Genomic DNA, 10,756 nt, shown 5'->3' with positions numbered 1-10,756 from the left:
AGAAAGGGTAGATGACTTTTTGTTGCCCCCCATGTAAAGCATCTTTGGGTACTCAGAATAGCGCTATATAAGTTTGAGATATTATTATTATTATTATATGTCTATGGTCATTATCATTTATTCCATCTAGCCTTTATGTCTATGGTCATTATTATTTAGAAAGTAAAAGTAGTAGTAAAAGTTAATAGTAAGTAAGCCTTGCCGAGCCATGAGGCCCATGGGCAGGAGCCTATCTCCTGTTTCTGTACCGTGATGTACAAGTACACCCCCTGGACACGACGCTAGTATATCGCAGGGACTTACCCCAAATCCAACACTTGATGCTGAGTGCCAAGCAGGGAGGCACTGGGTCCCATTTTTATAATCTTTGGTATGACCCGGGCGGGGATAGTTAATAGTATACTGAAGTAGAATTAACTGCAAAGCTTCAGTTAACTGAAAACATTTACAACCATCGTCCCATTCAAAATACATTTAGATCAATGCATCGATGTAGTCACATTGTTAATGCTTAAGTCGATAACCGATTCATATCGGTTCATATATTTACACCTTCAGTACTGACCCACTTTCACAAATAAATAAATAAAGACATCTTTACACCCTCAGTACCGATCCACTTTCACCAATATAATAAATAAAGACAGTGCTTTAAACTTACTGGAATCCATGTGGTCTTCAGGTCCCTGTTTAAGGTACTCTTCAGGTGCCTGTTCAAGGTGGTCTTCAGGTCCCTGTTTAAGGTAGTCTTCAGGTTCCTGTTCAAGGTGGTCTTCAGGTTCCTGTTCAAGGTGGTCTTCAGGTTCCTGTTTAAGGTGGTCTTCAGGTTCCTGTTCAAGGAGGTCTTCAGGTTCCTGTTCAAGGAGGTCTTCAGGTTCCTGTTCAAGGTGGTCTTCAGGTTCCTGTTCAAGGAGGTCTTCAGGTTCCTGTTCAAGGAGGTCTTCAGGTTCCTGTTCAAGGTGGTCTTCAGGTTCCTGTTCAAGGTGGTCCTGTTTAATAGAACCAGTCGTGGCTGGAGAACTGATCTTCACCTGCAGACTGGACTCCACACACTGCTCTAGAATGAAGGAATACAATAAATACTTTAAAGATGGAGGGTTTCTTCCTGGAGGCTGGAACCCTTGACAGTCAATGAAATAAACGCTGATGTGTGTCGTACTCGTAAGTGTGACGTATAATTAGCGCACAAACCTCCCCCTATATGTTTTAATATGACAACCTCTGTGGGCGGAGCTATCACATACACACGTGTGCAAGGCTCAAGATTAACGGCGTCCCGACGTCCCGGGGACTGTAAAATATCTATTTGGGACGTAAATGTATCTCATCCGGGACGGTTTCGGGACGAGAGGAGTTTTTACACTGAAAATGCGCATTTCGTGTGCAGCCATGAGCAGCATGAGAATTTGCCGTGCCGTCAACCAATGCTCTGTCCTCCCGTTGACAACAACAACAACGCACACACTACATTCACCCAACGGAATCATAGGAATTATATTGCTTTTGCCCCGTGGATGAGACATTTAGATTGAAAAACTATCGGTTGGAAGCGTGGATAAGACCATGGTTGTGTGCCACAGAAAGGTCCCATGGGGCTACACTACACCAACGTTTAACGTTAGCTTCCATGCTAGGCTTGCTAGCTGGCATCGACATTAAATAATATGTTGGTATAATCATCTGAAGCAACAGATGTTTTATAATGCTCAGATTGTTCTGGAATTGCTGCCCCAACACTGTGGAGTGCACACCCCAAAACCAAAACGCTCTCATTCCACAGTATTTATTGATTGTATTTATTATTATTATTTATTGATCCTTCGTCTTAGTATTCCCCCTAATAAAGTTGTTTTTATTTGTTTTCTCATGCCAACCATGTAATAGACATTTGAGTATTCATATACCTGCATTGCTGCACGTTATCTGTTGGTCTTGATCAAGTAGCCTACACCAAAATAACAAAATCCATTTGAAAATAAAAATCACTGTTCTCAGGTCGAATATTGATATGCGATTAAAATGTGATTAATTTAGATTAATTAATGACAAAGCCTCTGATTAATTCGATTAACATTTTTAACCAAGCCCTATTTTTCATCTGGGAGCATTTTGACTAAATCAGTCTATCTACAGAAGAAACATGAAGCCAAACAATTAATGTACTGCATGTATTCAATACAGTACATTATTTGTTTGGCTTAATTGTATTTCTATTACAATAGGAATACTGTAACTGCCGGGGACACTTGTTGGTTTTAACTTCAATTATTTTGTTTGAAGTTGATTTGTTTTATTTACTTTGCTTTGGTATATACTTATTTTTGACACTTGTTTGGTTTACCTTTATTTTATTAATTTCACAATTTGAGTGGTGCTTTTTGTAAAAAAAATCCCGGGACGGTATACATTTACTTCGGGACGGTTCAAATTGTATTTTGGGACGGTTCCGGGACGGTGCATTTTGAACATGGCGGTGGCAGGGTGCTCTGAGTCTGTACCACACTGTGTGACAGCTGTCAGTCATTTGATTTTGACACATTACCAGCTGACAGCAGGCGTAAGCAATAGCTGAATTAAGCAATATTACACGAGAGGGTGTTCTTTATCGTCTTTGGCAATGACTGTTTTCAGGACGGCTCCGCTACGCGGAAGTACGGCGGCTATGACGCCCACGCCGTAGCTGTCAAAATCGTAAAGCAAACAGCCTCCGGTGACGGCGACATTGGTTGCCATGGTGACGCTTCCATGCAGCATGTGTCAAACATTAAAAAATATATTATTACTTGTGAAAGCAGAGCGTGCAAGTACTAGTTTCGCCCAGGACGATATTCGATGCACCGTCCCAGGAAATGACGTACTGATACGGCAATGGTGCCAGTTTGTATGTATGTATACATAGGAGCATTACCTTTAATCCTCCCGACACTAAAACATATCGTCATTACGTTACCATCGAAAACCAATTACACTCTGGCATTGGGTCCTTTAATCCACATCTTTATTACGTCATCATTGAGAGGTAGTTATACCAGTTATACCCTGACGTCATATGCTGGGACTGTGCATACGCATCAAAAGTGACGCAAACTAACAGTATACCGCAACAATAAACTTACAAATTACATATACACAGAGGCATTTAGTATTAATATCACTATAGTCCAAGATTAAGTAAATTTAAAGCAATTGACAATTTAAAATAAATAATTAAATAATTATACTGTATACGTGATAACATATTTTATTTCAGTTTATATACCTTTTTTTTCATCGGATATCAATGATTTATTTTTCTTTGAGAAACTAAAAAGATCCAGAATAATTCTAAATCGATAAAACTGAATTTCTTTTATAGAAAGAAACTTGTACCATACTTCATAATACTACTTTTTTACATGCATAAAGTAGGTAGGTAGCAAGACAGTTTGTAGCGGTCGACAGTACTTGCGCGCTCTGCTTGCGCACTAGTAGGCCATGTATGGCCTACTAGTGTGCAACAAGTAGGCACTCGACAGAGTGCAGTTCTAGTTATTATTATTTTTAAAACACCCCGTCGCGCGTCAGCTAACTTGCCGATATTGCTTAATTCTTACATGCGCTGGACATGATCAGCAGTGGAAAAAGGAAGGTGCTGGAGCAATCTGTGTTATTCTAAAACCGTTTTAATAAACATGGTTAACCCATTTTGGGCGGGAACCCCTTTTGGTGTTTTAAACATTATGTTATAATTTAGCTATTGAAAAATAGCAGATCTACAAGCTCATAGCGCGCCACCGAGTGGCGCTCTACGAGCTTGTAGGTCTGCTATTTTTGAAAGAATTGTGAAAATGTCATAATTTAGAAGACATTTTATAAATTTCGACGTCAGGCCTAAATGGGTTAATATGACATGGTATTAGTGTTATTTCTTCATTCAGAGCATGCCAACACATTACACAGCATAAGAGAGGTGATGGAGCAATCGGTGCAAATGTATGACAGGCAGCTACAATTTCAATAAACATGGTTATGACATGGCGTTGTAGACACTACGTATAAGTGTAGGTTCTCCCGTAGTAGAAAGGGCTGCGACGGAGAGCAGGTTAACTTATCGAGCACTGATCCATTTCCGGTTGCCATAGCCGACTGCCGTATCCGTCGTTGCTTAAAGTCGCTATTAATGCACGCCTGCGGTAGGAACTCGGCAGAAATCAGCAGGTCATAACATGTCGCTTGTTAGATTATAATCTATAAAGTGATATTTGATTTTATATACCTGCGAGAGTGGCACAGCTCATCTCCCAGTCTAGTAAGGTCAATGATGACACATCAAACTCCTCCTCCTGTCCATCTTTAATGTGTGGAGGTTGTGGTTCCACCTGGACCAGACTGGATCTCCTCTGATGTTGTGGAGGTTGTGGTTCATCCTGGATCAGACTGGATCTCCACTTCTCATATTCAGATGAAACCTCTTTACACACAGACAGAAGGGGGAGAGAAGAGTTTAGCATCAGCTAACTATTCATATAGACACTTACTTCCAGTTCTAGGCAACAAAGAATGGGGGGACATTTTTATTATTTCCACACAACAACTCTAAGGTATATTAATGACAGTAAAATGTTGAAAATTAGTGGAATTCCATAGTCACTATTCATTGATTCACTGGGATACAAAAAAACAAACATAAAAAAAAGGTTTCTCACTGTTCTCAGGTCGAATATTGATATGCGTTTAAAATGTGATTAATCAACATCAATTAATTACAAAGCCTCTAATTAATTAGATTAAAAATTTTAATCGAGTCCCATAAGTAGTGTCCATGTAGCTAGCAACTTTTGCCATGTAGCTTATAGTGTAGCCTGCAATTCTCTGGGGATAGCTTCCGTTGTAGTTGAGCTATATTTAATAGAGAGTAACTGGTAGTGTAGCTTACTACATTTTCCAAGTAGCTTGCCCATCACTGCTATTTACCCAGGGTGTACGTGTGTCGAATACGATGGTCAGCCAGCCACACACACACCACCTCTCATCGCAACAATCATCGGATGCCAAGTTCTTCCGCGCATTATTTCTTTCCCAGTCCCACCACGGATTCAAAGTAACCAGTGACTGTGTGTGTGTATGAGTGTGTGTGCGCGAGCAACAACACAGTGAGTGTGTGTGCACGCAACAACACAGTGATTGAGTGAGTGTGTGTGCGTGTGTGCAACAACACATAATATTAACCAATAACCCATCCGTTACTACATGTGGAGTCTGTCAACTCCCGCAATTTCCTTCTTCCCATATTGCGCTGTAACGTAACTCTGGGATGAGCGGCCCGAAGGGCCAGGGCTCGCAATGAATGCAGACCCCTTTTGGCCCTTTCTAGCCAAACAAAATCCCCTTTTAGCCAAAAAGTACCATTTATACGTGTGGTGGGGGCCTCAGAGTGCTTCCACTAATGACACAACCAGTCTTTGTTTTTGTGAGTAGCAAACGTTCTTTTTATTTAGGCAAAAGATGAGAGGCTAGTCTGCATTCATGCGAGCTCCGGAAGTTGAGAGTAAATGCAATTATGCAACGCATTAGAGGCTATATGTTTATGTTTATGTTTATTGAAGGATCCCCATTAGAGACACATGACTGAGCCTCTAGTCTTCCTGGAGTCCTATAGAGCTATGGATTACCATGTTTTGTGCTTGCTTACTGTAAGTCTCTTGTGTGTGTGTGTGTGTGTGTGTGTGTGTGTGTGTGTGTGTGTGTGTGTGTGTGTGGTTTAGTGTTGTGTCTAACACATACCTGCAGCGTGTAGATCGATGTCCATATCAAAATCAATGTCCAGCAGTTTTTTTTGTTTCTCCAGCAGAGTTTCTAGTGTCTCCATCTCTCTCTGGAAGAGGCTGCACATCCACGCCGCGGCCATACGGAGGCGTTCCAGCACAAACACTCTGACATGATCATCAACACAACAAACATCAGCACCACGCTGCTGTTTGTCCAAAACACACAATATGTCCTCTCCCAAGGACGTCATGTGTTCATGTATCTTCGGCCGTACAGACTCCATTTGACTCGCTTTACCTCCTTTCGGAGACATTTACACCAAAAATACTATTCTAAACTACCGCGGTTTCCTTGGCTTCAACGCCGACAAATTTAACTCGAAGCTGGACTGAATGAAGGAGGAAATACGGCTGGATCCCAGAGATGATTTCGGGTCGTCACATTTCAGTGGCACCGAATAACCGACTTAATGTAATTAAACTTATATAATGTGTAAATGTTTCTGTTCCTACTGTAATATAGAATGTGTACTAAATATAGGCTATTTATAACTTACAGGCTATAGTGTGTCAAATGTCCTCCATTTGACTCGTTTCGGAGACATTTACACCAAAGAGACTCTCTTCCAAACTACCGCTGTTTCCTTGGCTTCAACGCCGAAAAATGGAACTCGAAGCTGGGCTGAATTAAGGAGGAAACACCGCTGGAGTCCCGAGACGGAGATGGCTTCAGTTGTTAGGACCCGGCCGTACCTTGAGCTAGCTCTCCTGGCGTGGCTGCTCCATAGAGTTGGAGATCGGGGGTCGATTCCAGCTCAGGGTGATAAACTCTCTCTACGTCGTCCTCAGACGAGCCCTCCATCGTCGTCTCCAGTCATCTCGGTTCTCCATACATCTGGCCGTTAAACGTTACGCTGTTAAATATAATTAGAACTTATAGAATGTGGAAAATGTCTCTTTTCTCTAGATGACGAACAACAAAGAGCTTGTCTCCGATTCCGCCACAACACACAACACGCATCGACTTCCGGTTCAACCGACGTGTTACGAACCGGAAGTTTATGTGTGACCATTGCACACCGAGCATGCGCCGCTGCCTCTGCTGCCACCTGGTGGAGGAGCGGTGTAACTGTTATACTGAATACATGTAAGGATGAATGAATGGACTGTCTTCGACTAGCTTCATTCAGGAATATAATGAATGTTACTGAATACTTGGATAGTGATTGATGATTGACATTCTTTATTTATAGGAACAATAAACCCTCTCGTTTAAAGAGCACACCACCAATAAGCCATGAAACAACACACAGAGTATCTTACTTTCTCATCAATAAGCCATGAAACAACACACAGAGATGTGAACTGCCTCTCCATGTTTCCTTTCTTTGCAAAGACGCTGACTTTGCATATAAGGAAAACGAAGTTGGAATGCGACATCGTGAAAATATAATCTGCTTCCCACTCTGCATGGAAGTGATATGTTTTAATAGGCTTCTTTGCCGCGCGCATCTTGATATATTATGATTGATATCCTTTTAATGTGTTTAATTGTTAACAACACAACAGACCATGTAGACTCAGGCAATATTGTTCCATTTATAATATCCGTAATTAAAAAAAAAAAAAAACGGTAGGCCTACAGTCGTGACTATAATCTAGCTGAGATTAGTTTGATATCTTGTAGGCCTACAAAAATAATAACACAATAAAATAAACACTATTGCACTAGTTATAGCACAACCCACAGCGCCTGGAGCCTCCTATTGTCACCAACATCTCCTCAGCCATCTTCCCCACTGACTGTCTGTCTGAACCTGGATTGGGGGCGTTGGAAACATCAGTCATGGATGTCATAGATGTCAGGATAGCATGCAGTATATTTATATTAGTGATTGTAGTGATTAAAAAAAAGGTTAACAGTTAAATTATGGATGAAATTAAATCAATTACATGTGATATTGTGCAATAGAATTAGCCTGGCCAGACTATTATAATAATAATAATAATAATAGCTCAGATTTATATAGCGCTTTTCTAAATACCCAAAGCGCTTTACAAGGGAACACTAGGAACAGACTTTATTAAGAGAAAAAAAACAAAATAAAACATAACAGATCACTGACCAGGGCTTCTTCCTCTGGTCCAGGGACACCACCAGTGGTCCGTGAGGGGGTTCCAGGTGGTCCAGAGACCACCAGTGGTCCTTGAGGGGGTTCCAGGTGGTCCAGGGACCACCAGTGGTCCTTGAGGGGGTTCCAGGTGGTCCAGGGACCACCAGTGGTCCGTGAGGGGGTTCCAGGTGTTCCCTGGTTCAGTTTATGCTCTGAAGAGTTACAGTATTTTAATATAATTGTTCCTGTTATCTCTCCTTTGGTACACATGGAATTGTGGACAGAATCCTATCCAACAACAAACAGAGTATTCTTTGGTTTTGTGTCTGAGAGGCTTAATGTCGTCAAATGGTCTGTGGCTCAAATGCTGAATACATGTAATGGACCTTGATAATGAACAGGGTTGAAAACCACTAGTCTAAACTTAATGTGACCTAGGGTGATCACTGGCACAGGGGAGGGTGATCACTGGCACAGGGGAGGGTGATCACTGGCACAGGGGAGGGTGATCACTGGCACAGGGGAGGGTGGTCACTGGCACAGGGGAGGGTGATCACGGGCACAGGGGAGGGTGATCACTGGCACAGGGGAGGGTGATCACTGGCACAGGGGAGGGTGATCACTGGCACAGGGGAGGGTGATCACTGGCACAGGGGAGGGTGATCACTGGCACAGGGGAGGGTGGTCACTGGCACAGGGGAGGGTGATCACGGGCACAGGGGAGGGTGATCACTGGCACAGGGGAGGGTGGTCACTGGCACAGGGGTGGGTGATCACTGGCACAGGGGAGGGTGGTCACTGGCACAGGGGAGGGTGGTCACTGGCACAGGGGAGGGTGATCACTGGCACAGGGGAGGGTGATCACTGGCACAGGGGAGGGTGGTAACTGGCACAGGGGTGGGTGATCACTGACACAGGGGAGGGTGGTCACTGGCACAGGGGAGGGTGATCACTGGCACAGGGGAGGGTGGTCACTGACACAGGGGAGGGTGATCACTGGCACAGGGGAGGGTGATCACTGGCACAGGGGAGGGTGGTCACTGGCACAGGGGAGGGTGATCACTGGCACAGGGGAGGGTGATCACTGGCACAGGGGAGGGTGATCACTGGCACAGGGGGGGGTGATCACTGGCACAGGGGAGGGTGGTCACTGGCACAGGGGAGGGTGGTCACTGGCACAGGGGAGGGTGGTCACTGGCACACTGGCATAAGTTTGAGAGAGGATATGTATTTAAAAATGAAATAGTTAATTCAATTAAGTTGAGCTTAAGTGCATTTCTGTAGACTTAGGTAGCATTTGATACAGACTTATAGCATGTTATGTTGACAGCACTATAATTGCATTGTATGTGGTCATAGCACGTCATAGTACGTAACATATGTATAGCATAGTAGTATATATGTATAGTTTATATGTATAGTTTCATTATATAGATATTCCACTGTTTCCACTTTCTTAGCTTACGCATGTTTCATGATAACAGCTTTTTATGTATGTATTCCCATGCTTTTTTGTTTTTGCTTAATGTAAGTCGCTCTGGATTAAGAGCGTCTGCTAAATGCCTAAATTGTAAATTGTAAGTGAGCTTTTACATCATCTAAAAATCACACCCGTATGAACTGAGTGGTGCAACTCCCCCCCCCCCCCCCCCCCTCTCATTAGCAGCCAACAGTGCTGCACTGTCTCTCTCTCTGTTTCTGCCACGACAGCGCCCCTACTGGTACTAATAGTCATATAGTGGTGCTCACAGTCACATAGGTGCATGGGTGGGTTAACGTCACATAGATAGGCGGACACGGACATTGCTGTTCCTTGGAGTGGTTGCACCACTCAAAAAAAGTAAGTGGTTCACATTGTTATCTTCATTCAGGTGTAGATATAATAATTAATCAAATTATTAAAACAACCTTCAGCAGTTTTAAATAAAAATAGATCTACAGGCTCACACTGTGTGTGTGTGTGTGTGTGTGTGTGTGTGTGTGTGTGTGTGTGTGTGTGTGTGTGTGTGTGTGTGTGTGTGTGTGCGCGCGCGTGCACAGCGTGCGTGCGCTTGTTCAGATTTCCCCCGATGCTGACTGGACCAACAGTCACCGCTAGTCATGCCTCCAAGCGGTAACAAAAACAACAACCACCACGACTCTAATAATATAAATATTCATAAAATGTTTGCAGAGTGTAAAATGAATACTTACTCATGTAACCTGTAGTAACAGCTTAAGCACATGGTATACAGGCTGTAAATGGACTGTATTGTTCACAGTAGCTATGGGGTAAATACAACACATCTTTGATACCATTTCTGTAACGATAAAAAGCACACATAGTGCAGTGTTGAAACCTTTATTAAACCAAGAAAGCTAAAACATCAATATTTCCATCACCCTAACCCAGGTATAAAAGGGTTTCTTTAAAGGGACACTGATGTGTGTAATATGCACACACAAAGTGTTCTAAATCTTCTAAACGTCATTTAGTCATTTAACCCGTTAAGTTCAGAAAAAAACACCTCAATAGAGACACTAATCTCTGTAGAATATAAACAATCAAAGTAAAAAAATAAAAAAACAATCTCAACCGTCTCTGGAATCTACCATATTACTTGCGCAAGCAGAGCGCGCAAGTAATCGTTTCGCTTGGTCTCTTCGAAGTGAAGACAAGTTTTCTTCAACGGTAAATCTGTGCCTGGTTTGCTGGGACTAGTTACAACATTACGTCATCCTTGAGAGAGTACATGGTGTGTATATGACGTAATGTTGTAACTTGTAACTTGTAACTTGTAACAACTTTTTGGAACCAAGTAACCACAGTATACTGCTAATCAAATTACAACTACATACTCTGTATGTAGTTGTAACTAGAACAACTACATACAGTCTGTGCCTGGTTTGCTGGGA

General features: G+C 42.6%; 1 long non-coding RNA gene across 1 annotated transcript; it reads right to left on the bottom strand.

The window, feature by feature from the left end:
* Window positions 1–991: 991 nt before the first annotated feature.
* On the bottom strand, window positions 992–6,550 carry LOC308328499. The gene is made up of 3 exons (XR_013965300.1): window positions 6,305–6,550; window positions 4,256–4,450; window positions 992–1,057 (listed from the first exon to the last, which is right to left on the bottom strand). It is a non-coding gene; the product is annotated as an uncharacterized lncRNA (long non-coding RNA).
* Window positions 6,551–10,756: the final 4,206 nt, after the last annotated feature.

Source organism: Protomyctophum bolini, assembly GCF_963924005.1.
Source record: "Protomyctophum bolini genome assembly, chromosome: 14".
In the NCBI taxonomy this organism is placed as follows: domain Eukaryota; kingdom Metazoa; phylum Chordata; class Actinopteri; order Myctophiformes; family Myctophidae; genus Protomyctophum; species Protomyctophum bolini.
Note: the sequence above shows the minus strand (reverse complement) of the source record. Positions and strands in the feature narration are given on the sequence as shown.